We start from the raw sequence: 22,410 nt of genomic DNA on the forward strand, positions 1-22,410 counted from the left end.
TCAGACTTCTCTAGAATCTCTGCTACTCATTCTGTTCTCCTCTTTCCAAATCTAAACTCATGCTCCCATCTCTTCAGTTCAGTTCAGTTGCTCAGTCGTGTCATCCCCCCATTTCAATTTCTTCTTTGTATTGGTTTTGTAAAAAAATATTTTATGGTATGATTACATTGTGGTTTTACTACATCAACTTTTAAAATTTCTTCAGTTTATTTTTGATTTCTATTCTATTAGTTATTCCCTTTTAACTGAATTCTTCTTTTCTCTTAAAATTTCTTCCTCAGCTTCTTTGGTCAATTCCATTTCTCTTCTTTAATTTTTGTTCATTAAAATAAAAACTCTTCTATGTAATTAAGATAACTATGTATACTTGATTATAAATCAAAATATGTCATCTATTGATCGGGTAACCTTTTTTGCCCATTTTCTTTTATTATTTTTTTCTTTGTCCTTTACACTTTGTGTGTCTTAACCCCTATTCTATTTTTATTCCTTGTCTCTTTTCTTGGTGGCATTTTCTCTTAAACTTTCATGCATTCATGTTTTAGAGTTTTTTTTTTTTAAGCATATATCCAGTGATTTTTCCTATCAATGAATATTTCAAGTCATTTTCTTCATTCTTCCTTTTATCTACTTCTGCAATGTATATCACTCTTTTTTCTTTCTGCTACTAATTATAGTATTTCTGCTGTTTCCACGATCTTCTCCACCATCATCTATTTTCAGAAGAGTATTTGTTGTTCTTTTGTTTCTCTTTCCATTGTCCTTTGGTTTATACTTAATTCTATTATCTTTTATCCAATAATTTTTGCTTATCCTAATACATCTGCATACCAGGATTTGCAGTTATGTTGTGGCAGATATCTTTCCCCTCCACTGCTGTTGTTGTTCAGTTGCTAAGTCATGCCTGACTCTCTGCGACCCCATGGACTGCTGCATGCCAGTTCCTCCTCCATAGGACTGGTTATTACATTCACTTTATATTAATTGTAACATGGTCAAATTTTAAAAATATTTTTGTTTGTATTTCTTTTTTTAAAACATTTGAGAAAAATGTATCTGGCCTAAACTCTTGAAGATATTCTCTACATTAATTCCAAAATATCTAATACATTTGTTTGTATAAAATAGATGTTAAATGCATTTTCTGATAAAATAATCACTTTATATCAGAAATATCTAAGGTCATTTGTAGAAAAGAACATCGTTTTTGTGAAAGACTCTTTTCCCACTTTACTTCCTCCATCATATATCAGGACTGGAAAATGTGTAGGTTGATTTCTAGGAATTCTACTGTGTTTCACAGGGACCTCCTGGACCAAAATCATTGTATTTAATGATTTAGCTTTGTAATGATTTATTTTGATATCTCCTAGAACAACTATTTACACAGTCTTCTTCATACAAATTTCTTTGACTATTCTTGACATTGTGTATATCATTCTATAGTTGGAAGTATCATTTTTCAGAAATAATTTGGATTCTGTAATATTTGTGTATTATTTCTGAACACTTGTCATCACCAACATATTACAGCTTTGAGTCTTGAATATAAGGGATCTTAACATTTATTTAGGGCTTTAATATTTCTTAACAGAGTCATACTTTTTCTCTTAGTGCTCTCATGTCTTTTGTCTTTGTATTTACAGTTGCTTGATATTTCTATGCTATTTAGAGAATATCTCAACCTTAAACTTTATCTATAGAAATAGAGTTTGTTTCTGACATCAATAAATTTACTGCTTATTATATAGTGATACTTTTATCCACTTGTGAAGCTCTCTTACTTCTGTTTTTTTTTAACCCTAGGTTCTTTGGACTTTATATACATAAAATAATGACATCTAATAGGGAAAATATGTTTCTTCCTTTCCCAAACGTATGCTAGTCGTTTTCTTGCCCTGTTTTGTGGATCATCTCCTCTGGTACAAAGATGATGAAAAACTACCCTGTTTTCTTCCTGCTCAGAAAGAGTAAGTTCACAGGGTTTAACCATTATACAGTATGATTATGGACCAAGGGTTATAATTACTTTTACTAGGTTAAACAGTACAATGCTTATCCTTACGTTTCTACAAGCTGTTTTGCTTTTGAATGCATTTTGGATTTTACCAAGAAATTCTGATGCAAGTACTGGGACGGTCATACTTTAACTTGTAAACATAGTTATTTCATTGAGTAATTTCTGTTTAATATTAAGGTGAATTTGCTTTCTTGAGACAAAGCTAACTAATTTTTGGAAACTATCTTTTATACATTATTGGATTAATTAACTGATTTGTTCAGGATTCCATCTTCATGGATAATATTGATATGTCTTTTCATTTTTATGTATCATCAGACTTGTGTTTTATTTCAATGTTCAGTTCAGTTCAGTTCAGTTCAGTCGCTCAGTCATGTCCGACTCTTTGCGACCCCATGAATCGCAACACCCCAGGCCTGCCTGTCCATCACCAACTCCCGGAGTTCAATGTTATACCACTGCAATAAATGATTTTTAGAATTACTTGTACCGTGATGTTTTGATAGAATTCACTATGACATTCTCTGGTTCTAGCAGTTACTTGTGGCAAGGTTTCTGACAACCTCATTGTAAGGGCTGCTTCTTAAGAATTCAATTTAGGGCATAATCCATCAGAAGTCACTTTTTCGTCTGAAAAAGTGATTGAAAAGCATTTTTTAGAATTTTTTGTAGTAATGACTGGGAGGGTTTTGGGCTGTGTATGCGTGTGCATGTGTGTCTTAAAATATTCTTATTATACATTTATAGTGATATTTTCATCTATATTCAGTTTCTAGGACACCATTTGTTTTCCTTTATCGCATCAATTCTATAATTCTGTTCTCTGTGACTTCTATTATGGTTAAAACATTCTAAAGAATGATAGTCTGTGTCTGCTGCTGCTGCTGCTGCTAAGTCGCTTCAGTCCTGTCCGACTCTGTGTGACCCCATAGACGGCAGCCCACCAGGCTCTGCCGTCCCGGGGATTCTCCAGGCAAGAACACTGGAGTGGGGTGCCATTTCCTTCTCCAATGCATGAAAGTGAAAAGGGAAAGTGAAGTCGCTCAGTCGTGTCCGACTCCTAGTGACGCCATGGACTGTAGTCCACCAGGCTCCTCCGTTCACGGGAGTTTCCAGGCAAGAGTACTGGAGTGGGGTGCCAGGGCCTTCTCCGAGTCTGTGTCTACCTAGAGCTAAATTCTTTCATTTCTTGAATTTCTTTTTAAACTGTGGTAAAGGTGGCTCGGATGGTAGAAAATCCGCCTGCAATGCGGGAGACCTGGGTTCAATCCCTGGGTTGGGAAGATCCCCTGGAGAAGGGAACAGCTACCCACTCTAGTATTCTGGCCTGGAGAATTCCATGGACAGAGGAGCCTGGCAGGCTGCACTCCATGGGGTTGCAAAGAGTAGGACACAACTGAGCTACTTTTCACACCACATACACAAAATACACATAATTTCCCAGGTGGCTTAGTGGTAAAGAATCTTCCTGCCAATGCAGGAGATTCAGGAGAGGTGAATTTGATCCCTGTTTCAGGAAGATCCCTTGGAGTAAGAAATGGTAATCCATTCCAGTATTCTTGCCTGGAGAATTTCATGGGCAGAGGAGCCTGATGGGTGAGAGTCCATGGGATTGCAAAGAGTTGGATTTGACTGAGCATGCACACATGCAAGCAAAATACACACAACATGCAATTCACCTTTTGGACCTTTTTTAAGTCTGCAGTTGGGTGACCATATATACATTCACAATGGTAGATGATCGTCACCAGACTACTAAGTTCCAGAACTTTTCCATTGTTCCAAATGAAAACCTCATGCCCGACAAAGCAGTCATTTCCCATTCCCTCTTCCCCACAGTCTCTGGCAACTGCTAATCTGCTCTCATGGTGAACTTGCCTATTCTGGGTATTTCATGTCAATAAAATATGGGCCTTCTGTATCTGACTTCTTTTATTAGCATGTTTGCCAGATTCATCTATGTTGTAGCATGTATCAGTGTTTCATTCCTTTCAATAGCTAAAAACTGCATTTTGCTTATTCACTCCTCCATTGATGGGCCTTTAGACTATTTCTACCTTTTGGACATTGCAACTATATATACTACAAATATTTGTGTACAAGTTTTTGTTTGAATTCCTGTTTCTATCTATTTGAGGCTATGCATAGGAGTACTATTGCTGAATCATGTAGTACTTCTTTGTTTTATTTATGGAAGAACCAGTAAATTATTTCTTGTGAAGGCTGAAGCTCTTTAAATTCCCTCCAGCAATGCTTGGAGACTTCCAACTTCTCCACACACCTGTCATTATTTTCCTTCTTTTGAATTATTATAAACCTAATGGATTTGAATTGGCATCTCACTGGGGCTTTGATTTGCATTTCTCTAAAGAATAATAATATTGAGCACATTTTCATGTTCTTCTTGGTCATATGCCTATTATTTTGTGAGAAATGTCTGTTCAAGTTCTTTGCCCATATATTAGTTGGGTTATTTGGGTTTTTGTTATTGAGTCGTAACAGTTGTTTTTTTTTTTTTCTTTTACATATTGCAGCTACTGCTGCTGCTGCTAAGACGCTTCAATCGTTTCCGACTCTGTGCTACCCCATAGACCACAGCCCACCAGGCTCCCTTGTCCCTGGGATTCTCCAGGCAAGAATACTGGAGTGGGGTGCCATTTCCTTCTCCAATGCATGAAAGTGAAAAGGGAAAGTGAAGTCGCTCAGTCGTGTCCGACTCTTAGCAACCCCATGGACTGCAGCCTACCAGGCTCTTCCATCCATGGGATTTTCCAGGCAAGAGTACTGGAGTGGGGTGCCATTGCCTTCTCCGTTATTGCAGCTACTAGACCCTTATCAGAGATATGATTTGCTCATACTTTCTCCCATTTCATGGGTAGTCCCTTCAGTTGCTTGATCATGTCCTTTGATGTATGAAATTTTTTAATTTATAAAGTCCCATTTTATATTTTGTTGTTTTGTGCTTTAGGTGCCACATTTAAGATACCACTGCCAAATTCAAGGACATGAAGGTTTGTCCTTTTTTTCTTCTAAGAGATTTATAGTTCTGAACTTTAGTTATATGATTTATTTGGGGTTGATTTTTGAATATGATGTGAAATAAAGGGCCAGCATACTCATTTGCATGCAGAAGTCCAACACTGGACACTGTTCTCTTCCGTACTGAATTTTCTTGTTAAAAATCATCTGGCCATTGATGTATGGGTATTTCTGGGTGTTCTTTTCTATTCCATCCACTAATATCTCTGTCTTTATCCCAGTATCACACTGTTTTGATTACAGTCATTTGGTAGAAAATTTGAAAATCAGGAAATGTGAGCCCTCTAACTTTGTTCTTTAAGGTTGCTTTGGCAGTTTGATGTCCTTTGAAATGCCATAGGAATTCTAGGATTAGCTTTTCCATTTCTGCAAAATGGCTACTGGGGATTTGAAAAGGACAACATTGAACCTATAGATCACTTTGAGAGTAATGCCATTTTAACAATATTAAGTTTTCTAATTCACAGACATAGGATGTGTTTCCATTCATTTCTGTCTTCTTTAATACCTTGCTACTATATTTTTTAGATTTAGTGTATAAATCTTTTACCTCTTTCATTAAATGTTTTCCTAGATATTATATTCTTTCTAACACTATTGTAAATTTCATTTTCTTGGCTTTTTTTTTTGGATTGTTCATTGCTAGCATATAGAAATACAGCTGAATTTTGTGTGCTGATCTTGTATCTTACAACTTTGGTAAATTTATGTATTGGTTTAAAGTTTTTTTGTAGATCCTTTAGGATTTTCTATACATAGAATCATATCATCTATGAATAGAGCTAACTTTACTTTTTCTTCCTAATATTGATGACATTTTTTTTCTTGACTAATTACTATGGCTAAAAATTATAGCTCAGCGTTGAACGGAAGTGGTGAAACAGGCATCCTTGTCTTGTGCCTGATTTGAGGAGAATGAAAGCTTCCAGTCTTTCACTATGTAGTATGGTGCTGTGCGTGTATGTTAGTCACTCAGCTGTGTCCGACTCTTTGCAACTCCATGGACTGTAGCCTGCCAGACTCCTCTGTCCATGCAATGTTCCAGGCAAGAATACTGGAGTGGGTTGCCGTTCCCTTCTCCAGGGGATCTTCCTGATCCAGGGATTGAACTACCTTTGGGTTTTTCATATATTGCCTTTTTGTTGTTGAGAAAGTTTTCCTCTTCCTGGATTATTGAGTGTTTTATTTTATTTTTTATCATGAAAGGATGCTGAATTTTTTTTCAAATGCCTTTGAAGCATCATTGAAATGGTGATGTAGATTTTCCCCTCATTCCATTAATGTGATATATTATATTGATTTATTTTCATACTTTGAATTACTCTAGCATTCCTAGGATAAATTCCACCTGATCGTAGTATGTTATTTTTTTAGTATGGTACTGGATTCAGTTTGCTCTGAACCTGTTCAAACTGTGATCATGCTGTACTTTCCACTCTGGAGTGGAAGTAGAATGGACAGACCAGCCAGACTCCATTCCAGATAGGCTACAACAGTAACAGGGGCAGCTTGCTATACGATAGGTATAGCCTGGATGGGTCCCTGGGTTATCTGGGCTGAAGGTTGAGGTGGAAGTAGTTCGATAACAGTGACAGGGAGGCATTCTTACATCACTTTTTGAAGTCTTCTTCATCTTGCTAGATGTCATGTGTGAAAATAACCAACACTCTCTGTTGCCATTCAGCCACAGATGTTCTAAACAGAGACAAAATCCTCTAAGATAATGAACTTCAGACCCAAGCTATTTAAGATACAGTAAGAACTTCTAGTTTCTGTTCAGAGTCCATGCCTAAGCATCCACCAAATACAATCCAAGAGCAGAGGAAATTAAAATAAAGCAAATAAAAGCAAGTAAATAATAAAGATTAGAGCAGACATCAATGAATTTAAAACAGGAAAACAAAAGAGAAAAATCAAAATCAAGAAAATTAATATTCTTCTAGACAGCTTGACCAAGAAAGAAAGAGAAGACACAAATAATATTAGAGGAATGACAGAAAGAGAATATAGCTAATGATTCCCAAAACACTTAAATACTCGTAAGGGAATTCCATGAGCTGCCCTGGTGGCTCAGCAGTAAAGAATCTGTTTGCGATAAAGGAGTTGAAGAAGACATGGGTTCGACTCCTGGGTCAGGAAGACCCCCTGGAGGAGGGCATGACAGCACACTCCAGTATTCTTGTTTTCCTGGAGAATCCCATGGACAGAGGAGCCTGGTGTGCCGCAGTCCATAATGTTGCAAAGAGTCAGACACAACTGGAGTGACTTAGCATGCACACACAAGGGAATACTACAATCAGCTCTAAGCCTGCAAATTTGATAATTTGCCTGAAATAGACTAGTTCCTTTAAAGACAAACCACCAGTAGTTACTCCAGAGGAGAAGGGGGTGACAGAGGATGAGTTGGTTGGATGGCATCACTGACTCAATGGACAGGATTTGAAAACTCTGGGGGATAGTGTAGAACATGGAAGCCTGATCTGCTGCAGTCCATAGGGTTGTAGGGAGTTGGACATAACTTAGCAACTGTACTAGAACAACAACAGCAGATCTAGATACCCTGAATAGCCCTAGACCTACTAAAGCAATCCAGATCCAGCTGGTTTCAGTAGCAGATACTACCAAATGGTTATAGAATAATACCAAGTCTATACAAGCTCTTCCACAGAATGTAAGGGAAAGGAACACTTCCCAAATGAGTTTAAGATTTCTTTTATTCTCATGTCAAAACTAGACCAGAAAACAACAGATCACTATCACTCATGAAAACAGACACAAGATTTTGTGTCCAAACTAAATATTAGCAAATAGAATCCAGCAGTACATAAAAAGTGGAAAAAACCATCATAATGAAATTGGAATCACTCCAGAATTGAAAGGTTGGTCTGAATTTCAATCAAGGCAAATCACTTACTAACATACAAAATAAGGAAACTTAAATGACTATCCAGATGCAGAAAATATTTGACAAAATTCAAAGCCCATTCATTTAAAAAGCTGTTTGTCAACTAGGAATGGAAGGAAACTCCCTTAGTTCAATAAAGGTTAGCTAGGAAAGTGTACAGCTAACATTGTATTTAATGGTGAGTGATGGGAGTTTTCCTCCTACCATGATTTTTAAAATACTGACTTAAACTTTGCATTTTGAGATAATTATATATTCCCATGTAGGTATTAGAAATTAGACAGATCCCCTGTACCCTGTACTCAATTTTTTCAATAACACCTCACAAAACTACAGTGCAATATCACAAGCGGATGCTGACATAGATATAGTCGTATAACAGATGTGGGGATTTAGTCGTGTCCAACTCTCCATGGGATTTTCCAGGCAGTATTACTGGAGTGGGTTGCCATTTCCTTCTCCAGGGGATCTTCCCAACCCAGGGCTCAAACCTGGGTCTCCTGCATTGCAGGCAGATTCTTTACCAACAGAGCCATCAGAGCAAGATACAGAGCATCCCGTCTAAACAAGGATCCCTCATGATGTCCTTTATAGCCACACCATCTCTCCTTTCAGCATTTCCTGTACTTAACCCCTAGCAACCACCAATCTGTTCTCTATTTCTGTATTTTGTCATGCAAAAGTGTCATATATAAATATAATCATAGAGTGTGTAGCCTTTCAGATTGGTTTGTTCACCCAACATTTTCCCCTGGATTCATACAGTTACTATACTTATCAATAGTTTGCTTCTTAACTTTCTGAAAAGTGTCCCATTGTATGAGTGTATTGCAGTTTGTTTAAACCGTTCATCTGTTGAAATAAAGATGTCTAGGTTTCCAATTTGTGACTATTATGAATGACACTGCTATTAACACTAGAGTACAGGTTTTGTGTGAAAGTAAGTTTTCATTTCTCAGAAATAAATTCCCAGGAGTGCTGTTGCTGAGTTATATGGAAATTGCATGGCAAGCTTTTTTGTTTTTTGTTTTTTTGAAGAAGAAGCTTCCAAACTCTTTTCCAGTGTGACTGTGATTTTATATTCCAACTAGTTATACATGAGTGGTATGAGAGGTATGTTTTCCCACACACTTGTCACTTTTAAAATTTCAGTTATTCCAATGGGTGGATAGTTGTAATAAGTCTGACTCTATCTTTTGGATGCTGTTGTCAACTTTTAGGCTGCCTGCTCACCCTTCCCCCATGACTCACGCCTGTGCAAATTGACAAGGAATTCCAAGTGCTCCTGCTTTTGCCTTAGGTAAGAGATAAAGGACGCAACCCCCTGCTGGCAGGTGTGCAACTTCATCCAGACCACACTCCATCAGGATAAAAAAAAAAAAACACCCAATCTCCTTTATATTCATTTTTCTATCCATTTTCGCATCATCTTGGGAGGCTTGTCCTGCTTTTCCCAGACAGAACCTCATAGTGTGAATAATAAGCCTCCTCTTATCCCTTGGTCTGCCATCAGTCTCCACTTATGATATAAGGAAATAGTCAAATAGAAGCCTAAGGGAGTCGTGAGACACTGCAGGACACAGCACTTACTGTGCGGTGAGATGGGTGATTCTAAATTTTTCTGTTTCAGCAAAGCAGTGGATCCCATTGCATCAGGTAAGAGATTTAGAATGTGATGGAGGTAATCTCTAATGTGGCTGTTGATTTTGAGTTCGATCATAATATCTACTTTAATTTTTCTTGGACTAGTCAAACTTACAACAAACATGACAATAAAATATAACTAGTGTTAGATATGTTTCATTTGGCAGAATTTTTGTGTGACATTTATATATGCTTCAATAACGATTATTTGTAAATGAGCTATATAATACAATAAGCATTTGGGAAGATATTATTGTATAGATGCTACTGGTTTTTCATATGCGTAGAATGATATGAATATTAGATTATGTAGATTAAGAGTTACAATTTTAAATTAAACTGTCTCTTGATGTATACAATCAGCAGAACATTTCTAAGAGAAATTGACTGGAATAAATGGTGAATACATATGATACTTTCTGTCTTCATAAACATTAAATTCTGCTGTTTACAAATCCTGATGGTCCCTTAAGAGGTCTGATGTAGCTGAACACTTACTCATTGCAGGAAGGCTTCTGGAAGCTTGATACATTCACAATCACAATTATTTTGAATCTTTATGTTCATAATCAAATTATTTACCTGTAGGATGTGCTGGCCTTGGTTTGAAGATCTAAGAGAGACTGAAAGACAATGATTTCCAGTGACAAGATTTTTGGGATCTTCTTCTTTTTTCAAATTTGCATTGGGCTCATGGGGAATTCCCTGTTATTTATTTTGTATATGTACGTCTTTTTATTTCTCCCCCATAAGAAGAAGCCCACAGATGTGATTCTTGCCCACCTAACTTTTGCTAACACCCTGGCGCTTGTATTCAGAGGGGTTCCAAATATACTGTCGTCCTTTGGAATTAGTCCTGAGATGGGTGATATTGGATGTAAAGCAGTGGTTTACATCCAGAGAGTTACTCGAAGTATTTCCCTGTACACAACCTCTCTCCAGAGTACGTTTCAGGCTGTGACAATTACTCTGAGTAATAGTAAGTGGGTTTGGCTCAAAATAAAAATTTCGACATTTATTCAACCCTCTTTACTTTTTTCCTGGATCATCAACATGGTCATTTATTCTGAGATCATCTTAAGAAACGTGGCCAACAGGAATATCACTGATGCTAGATCTGGGTATTATGCTGCTTATTGTAAAACTGACGTACCTAATCACCACATAGTAGCAACATTTCTAAGTGCAATATTCACTCGAGATTTGTTCCTTCTCTCTCTCATGACGTGTAGTAGTATCTACATGGTGACTATTCTCTTCAGACATCGCAAAACAGCTCAGCATGTTCGCAGTACCATCCAGTCTCCACAAGGCTCTCCTGAAATTAAAGCTACCAAAGTTATTCTCATGCTGGTGAGCTGCTTTGTTTTATTTTACTGGACCAACACCTTTCTCACTGTTTATTTATTTTCTGTGAGCGGGAACAAGTGGCAACTTGAGAGCTTTGGTAACTATGTTGCATCATGTTACCCGAGCATCTGTCCTTTCTTACTGATTAAAAATGAAAATAGAATTTCCAGAATAAATTACATCAAAACAAAGATCAGAATTTTCTCTTTCTAAATTAAATGATCATATGACCACTCCGTAGTATTCTGCACCACTGGAGTAATGTGCACGAGTACAGAGTAGCTTGTTTTTCAATGCCTTGAGTTAAAGCAGGTTAGCTCCCACTGAACTGAGCTAAGAAGGTTTAGATTATGATGTCATGTATATAAGATTTAAAACTTTATAAAACAGTAACATATGGAATGTAGAATGTTTTGTAACATAGGAAACATTATTAAATCATAAAAGTACAGAAATTGATAATTTCACAAAGAAACACCAGTTACTTTTGAGTGTAAGCTAACCTCAACACTAAGGTATGAAATATATGTTATGGTATAATATAAGCTATGATATAATCTGTGCTTTATACTTTGGTATGTTAGAAACATTTCATATTTAGTTATAAAAATAGATAAAAGTCTTCACATTGGCATATCAATTCAGAAATGTCTTCAAATTTTACAATAATTACTTACCTACATTTAAGATACAGTAGGAATAGAGAGATAAAACAGCATCTCACAACACCTAAGAGCTTTGTTTTGGTCCTGAGGACTGTTGAGCATACAAGTGAACTTAGGCTCTGAATTGTAGATTAAAAGATAAAGGGGGCCAAAATTAAGTTCCCAAGATTTAGGTACCTCCTGAAGGTAAAGACAAATGGGAGAGCTTCTCACAGTTATCTAAACAGTTGCTCTAAAGGGCTACACGTTCAGCAGACAGCACAGCAGAAGTGTTCATGTAAGTAGGTGGTCTGGGTTTTGAGTTAGGGGCTCAGCTTTGGGTTTGGATTTGGGTTTGGCACTAGGGTTAAAATTCAGATTGCAGTTTGGCTTTGGGTTGAAGTTAGGTTTAGAGTTAGGATTAGGGTTACGATTAAGCATCAGGTTTGTGGTAGGGCTCTGGCTTGTATTTGGGTTGAGGTTGGGGTTAAGGTACAGTTGGGGCTGTAATAGTGGTTACAGCTTTACTGCTTGTGCTTTTGGTTTCATCTAAGGATTCTTTGCAAAATTGTTATCATGAATATTTACCCCTGTTTTCTTGTATAGCTTTCATGTTTTTGCTCCTATATTTAGATCTGTGAGATATTTTATATGTATTACTCTTTGTAAGTGATTTAAAGTAAAGTGCTCACTTTTTTCTTTTCTCTTTTGTTTTTCTTTCCTTTCCATTCCTTTCCTTTCCTTTTCCCTTCCTCCTATTTCTCTCCTTCCTTCCTCCCTCCTTCTTTTTCTTGGTTGGTGAGTTGCTATCAATCTGTACCAGCATCCATGTTTAATTACTCTCTGCTATTCTTGTTGAATTGTTTTGGGTGCTTTGTGAAAAACTGTCCAGCATAGATAGATATGTGTGTGTACTTTTGTACTCTCAAGTCCATTCCATCAGTAAGTCTTCTATTTCTGCCGTGCACACTGTCTTGACTACTGTCCCTTTGTAGTACATCTTCATACTGGAAAATACCAATCTTCCTACTTCATTTCTCTTTTTTCATGTTTGGCAATTCTAGTCCTTTGTATTTGCACATGAATTATACAGTCAGGTTGTCAATTTCGACAAAGAATTATTTGGGGATTTTGATAGGATTATATAAATATGGAAGTACGTTTGAGGATTATTGCCATCTCAGCATATTAAGCATTCTGATATATGAACATTGAACATGGTTTCCATATATTTACATACTTAATTTCTTTCAGCACAGTTTTGTAGTTCTAAGAGTATAGTTTTTGCTCCTTTTGGAAATTTATTTCTAAGCACTTAATTCTTTTTTGATGCTATCATGAATGGAATTTTTTTAAAAAAATTATTTTCCGATTTTTCTTTGCAAGTTGTCTTTGTCTGCTTGGGCCATCATAACAAAGTACTGCAGACTGGGCCACTTTAACAACAGAAATTTTTATTTTCTCACAATTCTGGAGGTTGGAAAATCCAAGATTAAGGTTCTGACAGAGTTCAGATCCTGGTGAGATTTCTCTTCCTGGCTTGCAGATGGCCATTCTCTCACTGTGTACTAAACATTTTAAAGTGAGAGAGACAGGGTCTCTAGCATCTCTTTCTGTTTTATAATGACAGCAGTTCTATTCATATTGGGTCAGAGTTCCACTCTTATGATCTCATTAATCTCAGTCACTTCACAAATCATCCTATTTGCTTGATAGTATATTTGGAAATTAAGGAGTTGATATATGATTTTGGGGCAACACAATCCATTTCAGAGCACAGAAAAAACAATAAAGCTTTTTATTCTGCCACCTTGCTGAACTAATTTCTTAGTTCCACTTTTTTTTTTAATGGATTCCCTTGGATTTTCAATATGTAAGATCATGTCACCTGTGAATAAACATTTTCTGTTTCCTTTTCCAATCTGTGGTCCTTTTATTTAACTTTCTTACCTAATCGCTCCGATTAGGGTCTTCAGTGCAGTACTGAGAGAACTGGCAAGAGTGGACATTCTTGTCTTGTCTCTGATCTCAGGGACACAGCATCCATTCATTTGCCATTATGATGTTAGCTGTGGGTTTTGTAGATCCCCCTGATTAGTTTGAGGAAGTTCCTTCTCCCTAGTCTGTTGAGTATTTTATCAGGTACTAGGTGAGAGGGCTGGAAAGACAATGGCTAAGAAGAGCTACAAATCCTGCCCAATGATGCAGTAAGTTCCTTGCTGTATATTGAAGCAGATGATGTGAAAAGAAGACTAATAATGCTGACCTTTACTGATCTCTTATCATGTGCTCAGCACTCTCCTAAGTGCTTTACATGCTTCACTCATTCAATCATCACAGCCATCTGAAGTTGTTCAAGTGCAGTTATTAGCCTTCTTTCCCAGATGAGGAAACCAAGTCTCACAAACATTGACTCCTGTATCTGGTTGGTAGAGCTGGGCTTCAGATGGACTTCAGAATCTGAGCAATACATCACCCCCTGAACCAGCTTGATGAAGGGGAAGGGCTGGGGCGAGAGTGCTGCAGAGGAGGTGGCTGTGGTCAGAGGGGATGTAAACAACGAGTGTTCATGCCCAAGGGACTGTCTTAGGTGATTGGGATGAATCAGTGACCGAATTAGGCTAAGTCTATCTGAGCCAACGTTCAAACAATGGGAGACAGACAGCAAACCACAGCTACAGCAGGTGACATCTATAGTTACACTAGAATATGCATATACTACGTGGTAAGGTGGAAGATAGGAATGCAGAGGATAGGGAGGGGCAGGAGTGTCAGTGCTAGTTCATGTTGAAAAGCTACATTTACACTAGTTAGTTGCTCAGTTGTGTCCGACTCTTTGAGATCCCATGGACTGTAGCCCACCAGACTCCTCTGTCCATGGAATTCTCCAGGCAAGAATACTGGAGTGGGTAGCCATTCCCTTCTCCAGGGGATCTTCCCAACCCAAGGATCAAACCTGGGTCTCCTGCATTGCAGGCAGATTCTTTACCAACTGAGCCACCAGGAATGCTATTTACATTTACACTAAGGGAGTGAATAATCATGATGGTGTGATCACTCACCTAGAGCCAGACATCCTTGAATGTGAAGTCAAGTGGGCCTTAGGAAGCATCACTATGAACAAAGCTAGTGGAGGTGATGGAATTCCAGTTGAGCTATTTCAAATCCTGAAAGATGATGCTGTGAAAGTGCTGCACTCAATATGCCAGCGAATTTGGAAAACTCAGCAGTAGTCACAGGAGTGGAAAACGTCAATTTTCATTCCAATCCCAAAGAAAGGCAATGTCAAAGAGTGCTCAAACTACTGCACAATTGCACTCATCTCACACGCTAGTAAAGTAATGCTTAAAATCCTCCAAGCCAGGTTTCAGCAATACGTGAACTGTGAACTTCCAGGTGTTCAGGCTGATTTTAGAAAAGGTAGAGGAACCAGAGATCAAAGTGCCAACATCTGCTGGATCATCGAAAAAGCAAGATGCCGGGAGCCAGCGTGAGGAACTCCGCCCGTGGCAAAGGTCATGAGGAAGGAGGCTCAGCATACACAAAGGCAAGATCGAGCCTCAGGAGTCCCCCTGGAAATTCTTGAGCATCTACCCCCCAAACCAGAGTCTGCCTACTTTCTGCTTTGTGCTTTCACCTACACCTCTGACTTTATGGGGGGCTGTCCCCCACTACCTCTCTCTGAAAAAAGAGTTAACTACAGCTCCAGTTAATAATTCCTGGGTGTGACAGTGTTTCAACCTACGAACTCCTTTGGAAGTCCTCTAGCCTGCCTGAATAGGTTTTTCCGGCCACATGTGATTGTTCAGAGCCTCCCAACTGTGAGAGGCATGAGATGTTCTAAACTGTCTAAATACAGATTCCTTTCAGCAGTTAAAAGATTGATTAGAAATTGTATTGGTGAAGGGTTTTTCACTTGTTGGGCCAATGTTTGCTGCTAAGTCTCCATATCCCTTACTCACTGTGTCCCTGGCAGTGTATTGATTGATATAATTAGTGTATAGAAATGTAAGTAGTAGCTTCAATGTTTGTAACCTTGGACCCTTGAGTTAATTCTTTTCTTGTTATAGCCCACCATACCTTTGCCCTATAGGAATGCAACTTTATCTAATGCTTTTGGAGGCTGGCGCCTGACTTTAGAATAATCACCTTTAGAGAAAAATAAGTTTCTTAAAATGTTAGCAGGCCTCCTGGCCAGAAGATGATGTAAATCACCTAAACTTTTGCATATGCTAAGTTTGAAAGCCTGGCTTTGATTAGGATCAGGGACTGCTGTCCTTGCATGACTCTACCCCTTCCCCCATTATCCTCTATGCATAACTTAAGGTATAAAACTACTTTGGAAAATAAAGTACGCCCTTTTGTTCACCGAAACTTGGTCTCCCCATGTCGTTCTTTCTCTCACCTTCTGGCTGAATTTTCATCCGGGGCGGAGAGGCTCGTCAAGCCTACTAATTTTGCCTGGGCTTCTAAGATCTGATGGGGGAGGCCTTAGTGTCTCCTCTCCTTCGGGAGAACGGGAGGATGCCTACGGCCTACTTAGGTGACGCAAAATTCCTTATTTTGGAATTTTATTAGCTTTCCTCGTAAAGCTAATAAAATTCCTTATTTTGGAATTTTATTAGCTTTCCTCGTAAAGCAAGTTATTCAGCCTCTTTTCTCCACTGAATTTCCTCACTGAGCTATTCTTATTTAATCACTCTTTATATCTTTAATTAGCATTTAAATAAGCTGTTGTTTCCTGATCGCCGAAGCCGTCTCCCCTTCGAAACCCCTGACTGCACCGGGGCTGGACCCCGGCAGCAAGAGAGTTCCATAAAAACATCTTAATGGCATCCCACTCCAGTACTCTTGGCTGGAAAATCCCATGGGCAGAGGAGCCTGGTAGGCTGCAGTCCATGGGGTCGCTAAGAGTCGGACATGACTGAGTGACTTCACTTTCACTTTTCACTTTCATGCATTGGAGAAGGAAATGGCAACCCACTCCAGTGTTCTTGCCTGGAGAATCCCAGGGATGGGGAAGCCTGGTGGGCTACCGTCTATGGGGTCGCACAGAGTCGGACATGACTGAAGTGACTTAGCAGTAGTGCTTTATTGACTATGCCAGAGCCTTTGACTGTGTGGATCACAAGAAACTGTGGGAAATTCTGAAAGAGATGGGAATACTAGACCACCTGACCTGCCTCTTGAGAAACCTATATGCAGGTCAGGAAGCAACAGTTAGAACTGGACATGGAACAACATACTGGTTCCAAATAAGAAAAGGAGTACCTCAAGGCTGTATATTGTCACCCTGCTTATTTAACTTCTATGCAGAGTACATCATGAGAAACGCTGGGCTGGAAGAAGCACAAGCTAGAATCAAGACTGCTGGGAGAAATAACAATAACCTCAGATATGCAGATGACACCACCCTTATGGCAGAAAGTGAAGAGGAACTAAAGAGCTTCTTGTTGAAAGTGAAAGAGGAGAGTGAAAAAGTTGGCTTAAAACTCAACATTCAGAAATCGAAGATCATGGCATCTGGTCCCATCACTTCATGGGAAGTAGATGGGGAAACAGTGGAAACAGTGTCAGACTTTATTTTTTTGGCTCCAAAATCACTGCAGATGATGACAGCAGCCATGAAATTAAAAGACACTTACTCCTTGGAAGGAAAGTTATGACCAACCTAGATTGCATATTCAAAAGCAGAGACATTACTTTGCCAACAAAGGTCCGTCTAGTCAAGGCTATGGTTTTTCCAGTGGTCATGTATGGATGTGAGAGTTGGACTATGAAGAAAGCTGAGTGCCTAAGAATTGATGCTTTTGAACTGTGGTGTTGGAGAAGACTCTTGAGAGTCCCTTGGACTGCAAGGAGATCCAACCTGTCCATCCTAAAGGAGACCAGTCCTGGGTGTTCATTGGGAGAAATGATGCTGAGGCTGAAACTCCAATATTTTAGCCACCTCATGCAAAGAGTTGACTCATTGGAAGAGACTCTGATGCAGGGAGGGATTGGGGGCAGGAGGAGAAGGGGACGACAGAGGATGAGATGGTTGGATGGCATCACCAACTCGATGGACGTGAGTTTGAGTGAACTCCGGGAGTTGGTGATGGACAGGAAGGCCTGGTGTGCTGCAATTCATGGGATTGCAAAGAGTCGAATACGACTGAGCGACTGAAATGAACTGAACTGAAGGGAGTGAAGAATAAGCTGTGAAGAGTTATGGAAGGAGTAATCCAGATGGAGGGATTAAGAAATGCAAGACCCTTAAGTGGAAGTTGCCAGGTGTTTTTGAGACCAACAAAGAAGCCAGTGTGAATTATGTTTATGTCTTTATAGTTTGGGCTTTTCTATGTTTGTTTTAATGGATAAATGTGTGTTTGGGTTAAGATTATAGGTTAGGTTTTATGGTATAGTTTAGGGGTTAGGTTTTTGGAATTAATGACTAGGTGTTGGGAGCCTCGTTAGGCATTACTGACAAAATGGAGGCACGGCCACAACCCCCTCTCTGTCCCGCAGACACGGACCCAGGATGAAGGAGTTAGGCTGTGTGATTCTGACTTGGTTTTTCCTTTCCTCGGCTGAGTTGACTGAAAAGAAAATTAAGGGGCTTATTGTTCTTGAGAGGAGCATGAGAAGGCACAAAGTCTTCTGCAGCTGTGCTCAGAGAATAATTCATAAAGTTAATCATTGACATTTGTTCAAGGACTTTTACAAAAGAGTGTTCCAGGGTGAGCACACAGGCCGCAGCTTGAGACCATGGGAGGGACTGCTATCTGAAGCATAATTGTGAGGAAAGTGTTTATGGCAAAAGAGTTTGCTGAATTTAGGTCGTAGGAATAATTAAAATAGTTAGAAGCTAAAGATTTAAGGAATGTTGTAATGTTAGCATGTTCTACCATAGCTTATAGAAAGTAGGGACTTTAGAGATATTATTAGCTAGAAACCCTTTCTAAGAAATAGTGAGCTTAGGATACTAGGGGCAAACAGGACTTAGAAAGATAAGAAATAAACTGAGGAATGTGGTATGCAGCCCAGACATTAGCATGAGTTACAGTGTATTCACAAGGACACATGAGAAAAAGTAGATAAGAGAATCGCTGAGGCAGAAACTCCTTTTGAGGGGCAACAATGATTTATGGAGACAACAAATCTGGGCTAGTGGGAACTGAAAATATCAAACCTCTGACCTAATGCTTTTGTAAAAGTATAAAAGAGAATCATAAGCTTGAAATAAACAGGCAGTCCAAGAAAACTGAGAGGCTGCCTCAGTTTCTCACCTACACCACTCATCTCTTCAGGTTGAATCCCTGGCTGCTGGAGCTGGACTCTGGCAACTAGGTTTTAGGGATCATGTGTTAGGTTTTAGGAAAAAGATGTTAGGAATTAGGTGTTCAGTTAACGGGTTATGGCAGGGATCAAGGTATGGGTGCAGGTTAGGATTCAGGTATGGGATAGTGTTGTTTCAATCACTAAGTCATATTCAATTTATTGCAACTCTGTGGACAGAAGTTGTTGACATTTCTTCTGGAAATCTTGATTCCACCTTGTGATTCATCCAATCCAGCATTTCACATGATGTGCGCTGCATGTAAGTTAAGTAAGCTGGGTGACAATATAAAACCCTGACAAATCTTTCTCAACTTGGAACCAGTCTATTGTTCCATGTCCTGTTCTAGATGTTGCTTCCTGACCTGCATATAAGTTTCTCAGGAGACAGGAAAGGGGGTCTGGTATTCCCATCTCTTTAAGGATTTTCCACAGTTTGTTGTGATCCACACAGTCAAAGGCTTTCTCATAGTCACTGAAACAGAAGTAGGTGTTTTTCTGGAATACTCTTGCTTTTTTTTTATGATGCAGCAGATGTTGGCAATTTGATCTCTGGTTCCTCTGCCTTTCCTACACTCAGCTTGTACATCTGGAATTTCTCGGTTCATGTACTGCTGAAGCCTAGCTTGAAGGATTTTGAGCATAACCTTACTAGCATGTGAAATGAGCACAATCGTATGGTAGTTAGAACATTCTCATGGCTTTCCTGGTGGCTCAGACAGTAAAGAACCCACCTGCGATGCAGCTGACATGAGTTTGATCCCTGGATTGGGAAGATCTCCTGGAGAAGGGCATGGCTACCCACTCCAGGATTCTTGCCTGTAGAATTTTATGGACAGAAAAGCCTGACAAACTACAGTCCATGGGGTTGCAAAGAGTAGGACACAGCTGAAAGACTAACACCTTCAGTAACACTTTGAACATTCTCTGGCATTGCCCTTCTTTGGGATTGGATAGAAAACTGAACTTTTTCTTTCCTGTGGCCACTACTGAGTTTTCCAAACTTGTTGACATATTAAATGCACCATTTTAACACATCTTTTAGGATTTTAGGATTCACCATAGTGACAGCATTTTACCTTGCTCAGCTCTTTGAAAACTCCATCCCCCAATACAGCCACATCCTGGGGTCCTGGGGGCTAGAGGTTTAGCATGTAAATTTGAGGGGACACGAATGAACCTATACTGTCCTGCTTAGGAATGAGCTAACACGTGCCTCGGTCCCTCCTTCCCTCAAGTCTCATGGGGGTGATTTAACGGCCAAGGGAGAGGCTACTCTTGCAGGGTTTCTGTCCCAGCTGGCGAACCCTTCTCTGCTCTCTTTGATCAGGCAGCAGCAGTCCCAGACCCATTCTGGGGTTTTTCGCTGTGTCCTGCTCAGGTGCTCAGTGTTCTGGAACCCAAGAGCCAATAGCTTCATGAGGGCCAGGTGAATGGCTTTTTGACAAGAAACCTCAACCAAAGGGAGAAAACTTATGGGGCATTACAGGTGGGAGAAAGTCACGGTCTGGTTTATGCTTCAGAAATACCATATTGAGATGGGGTGTGAGATGCACCATGGGGGCAGGGAGTTTTGAAGGTCCTGATGGAGGGATCGGGCTTGGGCCAGGGCTGTGGCCATAGAGGGGAGTTAGTGTGGGCACTGGCCATAGACTCTGGGGGAGAGCTGACAGTCATTGGAGCGCAAGGGAAGTGGGAGGCCCTGGGTGTCTGGGCTCAGCCACCAGGGAAGGCAGGGCTGCCTCTGGGTGTCAGTGTTGCAGTGAAAAGGAAAAAAAAAAAAAAAAAGAGGAATGAGTTTTTTTCTTTCCTTTTTCTGAGAACAAAGAAGATAAAGAGAACAGTGAGCAGGCCTGAACATTCCTAGTATTTTTGCTTTGTTGTTCAGTCACTCAGTCGTGTCTGACTGACTGTGACCGCATGGACTGCAACATTCCAGGTTTCCCTGTCCTTCACTGTCTACCAGAGTTTCCTCAAACTCATGTCCATTGAGTCAGTGATGTCATTCTGCCTTCGGCCAGATGTGTGTATTTCCTGACCAAACAGTTTAAATGTTGCAATGTTCAGTTTGCCATTTTTATGGCTTTATTGGGTCCTCCAGTTTCTCAGTTTTTCTAGACATTGCAACACCATCCTTCAATCATTTCTTAAGACCTCAGACCATTATTTAGGGGTTAGATGTATGTTTAGGAGCTAACAGTCTACCTGGAGTTTTTCTCCTTGATAAACTGAACAGCAGGTAATGATTGTCTTGTCCTAGGTCTGAGTGTTTTATGACCCTCCAGACCAGGGATGCATTCTTCTGAATGTCTGTAAAGTGGAACAAATGCAGCTTTAGCCTAGTGGAGCCAAAAACTTTTGTGGGAGAATTAAAATTGAAATTAGGAAAAGAACCAAGGCTCTGACTTCTACACTGACTGCCCAGCAATTTCTACCACACTGGGACAGGTTATGGGTAAGCTGGACCCTCACAGTCCTTTATCTGCCTAGGGGGAGAATGTCTTAAAAGCTGCACGTGGCAGATCATGGATGGATGAGTGTTTGTAGCAGATGTGGATGGAAAGATGACTCTATTCCTATGTCAGCAGGGCCTTCCCAGTGTAAAGATCCGTGTGGTTCCCCAGGCCAGTCAACTCCTCACATCATCCTACCTGGAAGCTGAGATCCAGGACCACAAGAGCAGAGGCCTTCCCTCTTATTCATCTGTAACTTCCTGCTCCCACAGTGAGGAACCTGGTGCCCACCACTTGCCATTTATCCATGTATTGCTCCTTTCCAGATGACATGTGCAGAGGTTTCAGCGTTGCCAGCTCCTGCACCTTGGGAAGAACTCCACAAAATAAAGCCCATAGTTTATGTGTGATCCATTTTGCATTTCGTCTACAGAGTCTGTTGCAGGGAGAAAGCCAATTCTGACTCCCTGTTAGAAACTCTTTCTTTCACTTGTTCTTTGTTGTTTTTGTTTTTATAATCATATTTAATAGTATGGACACTGCCCTTCTGCTTGACTATAAACAAAAGCACCTTTGTTCAGCTTATAGAGAGATAATATGTCCCTTCTCACTCAGCAGTGGCCACAGGACTGGAAAAGGTGAGTTTTCTTTTCAATCCCAAAGAAAAGACAAGGCCAAAGAATGTTCAAACTATTAGACAATTGCACTGATTTCACAAGCTAGCAAAGTAAGGAAGGCTGTGAATTCTCCAAGCTAGGTTTCATCAGTACGTGAAATGAGAACTTCCAGATGTTCAAGCTGGATTTAGAAAAGGCAGAGGAACCAGCGATCTAATTGCCAACTTCCACTGAATCATAGAAAAAGCAAAAGACCTCCAGAAAACATCTACTTCTGCTTCTTTGACCACACTAAAGTTGCTAAATGTGCGGATCACAACAAACTGTGGAAAATTCTGAAAGAGATGGGAATACCAGACCACTTGACTTGCCTCTTGAGAAATCTGTATGCAGGTCAGGAAGCAACAGTTAGAACTGGACA

General features: G+C 39.6%; 1 long non-coding RNA gene across 4 annotated transcripts in view; it reads left to right on the forward strand.

Annotated features, from left to right (window-relative positions):
• The first annotated feature begins 506 nt into the window (after positions 1–506).
• The window catches only part of LOC109563405 (uncharacterized), a 143,074-nt gene continuing 121,170 nt past the window's right edge, over positions 507–22,410 (forward strand). For 3 of the 4 annotated variants that reach the window (XR_011568604.1, XR_011568606.1, XR_011568607.1), the window contains exon 1: positions 507–10,961. This is a non-coding gene — a long non-coding RNA (uncharacterized lncRNA). The remainder of the gene's footprint in view (positions 10,962–22,410) is intronic. The other variant, XR_011568603.1, reaches the window with a different exon arrangement.

Source organism: Bos indicus, chromosome 1, assembly GCF_029378745.1.
Source record: "Bos indicus isolate NIAB-ARS_2022 breed Sahiwal x Tharparkar chromosome 1, NIAB-ARS_B.indTharparkar_mat_pri_1.0, whole genome shotgun sequence".
In the NCBI taxonomy this organism is placed as follows: Eukaryota; Metazoa; Chordata; class Mammalia; order Artiodactyla; family Bovidae; genus Bos; species Bos indicus.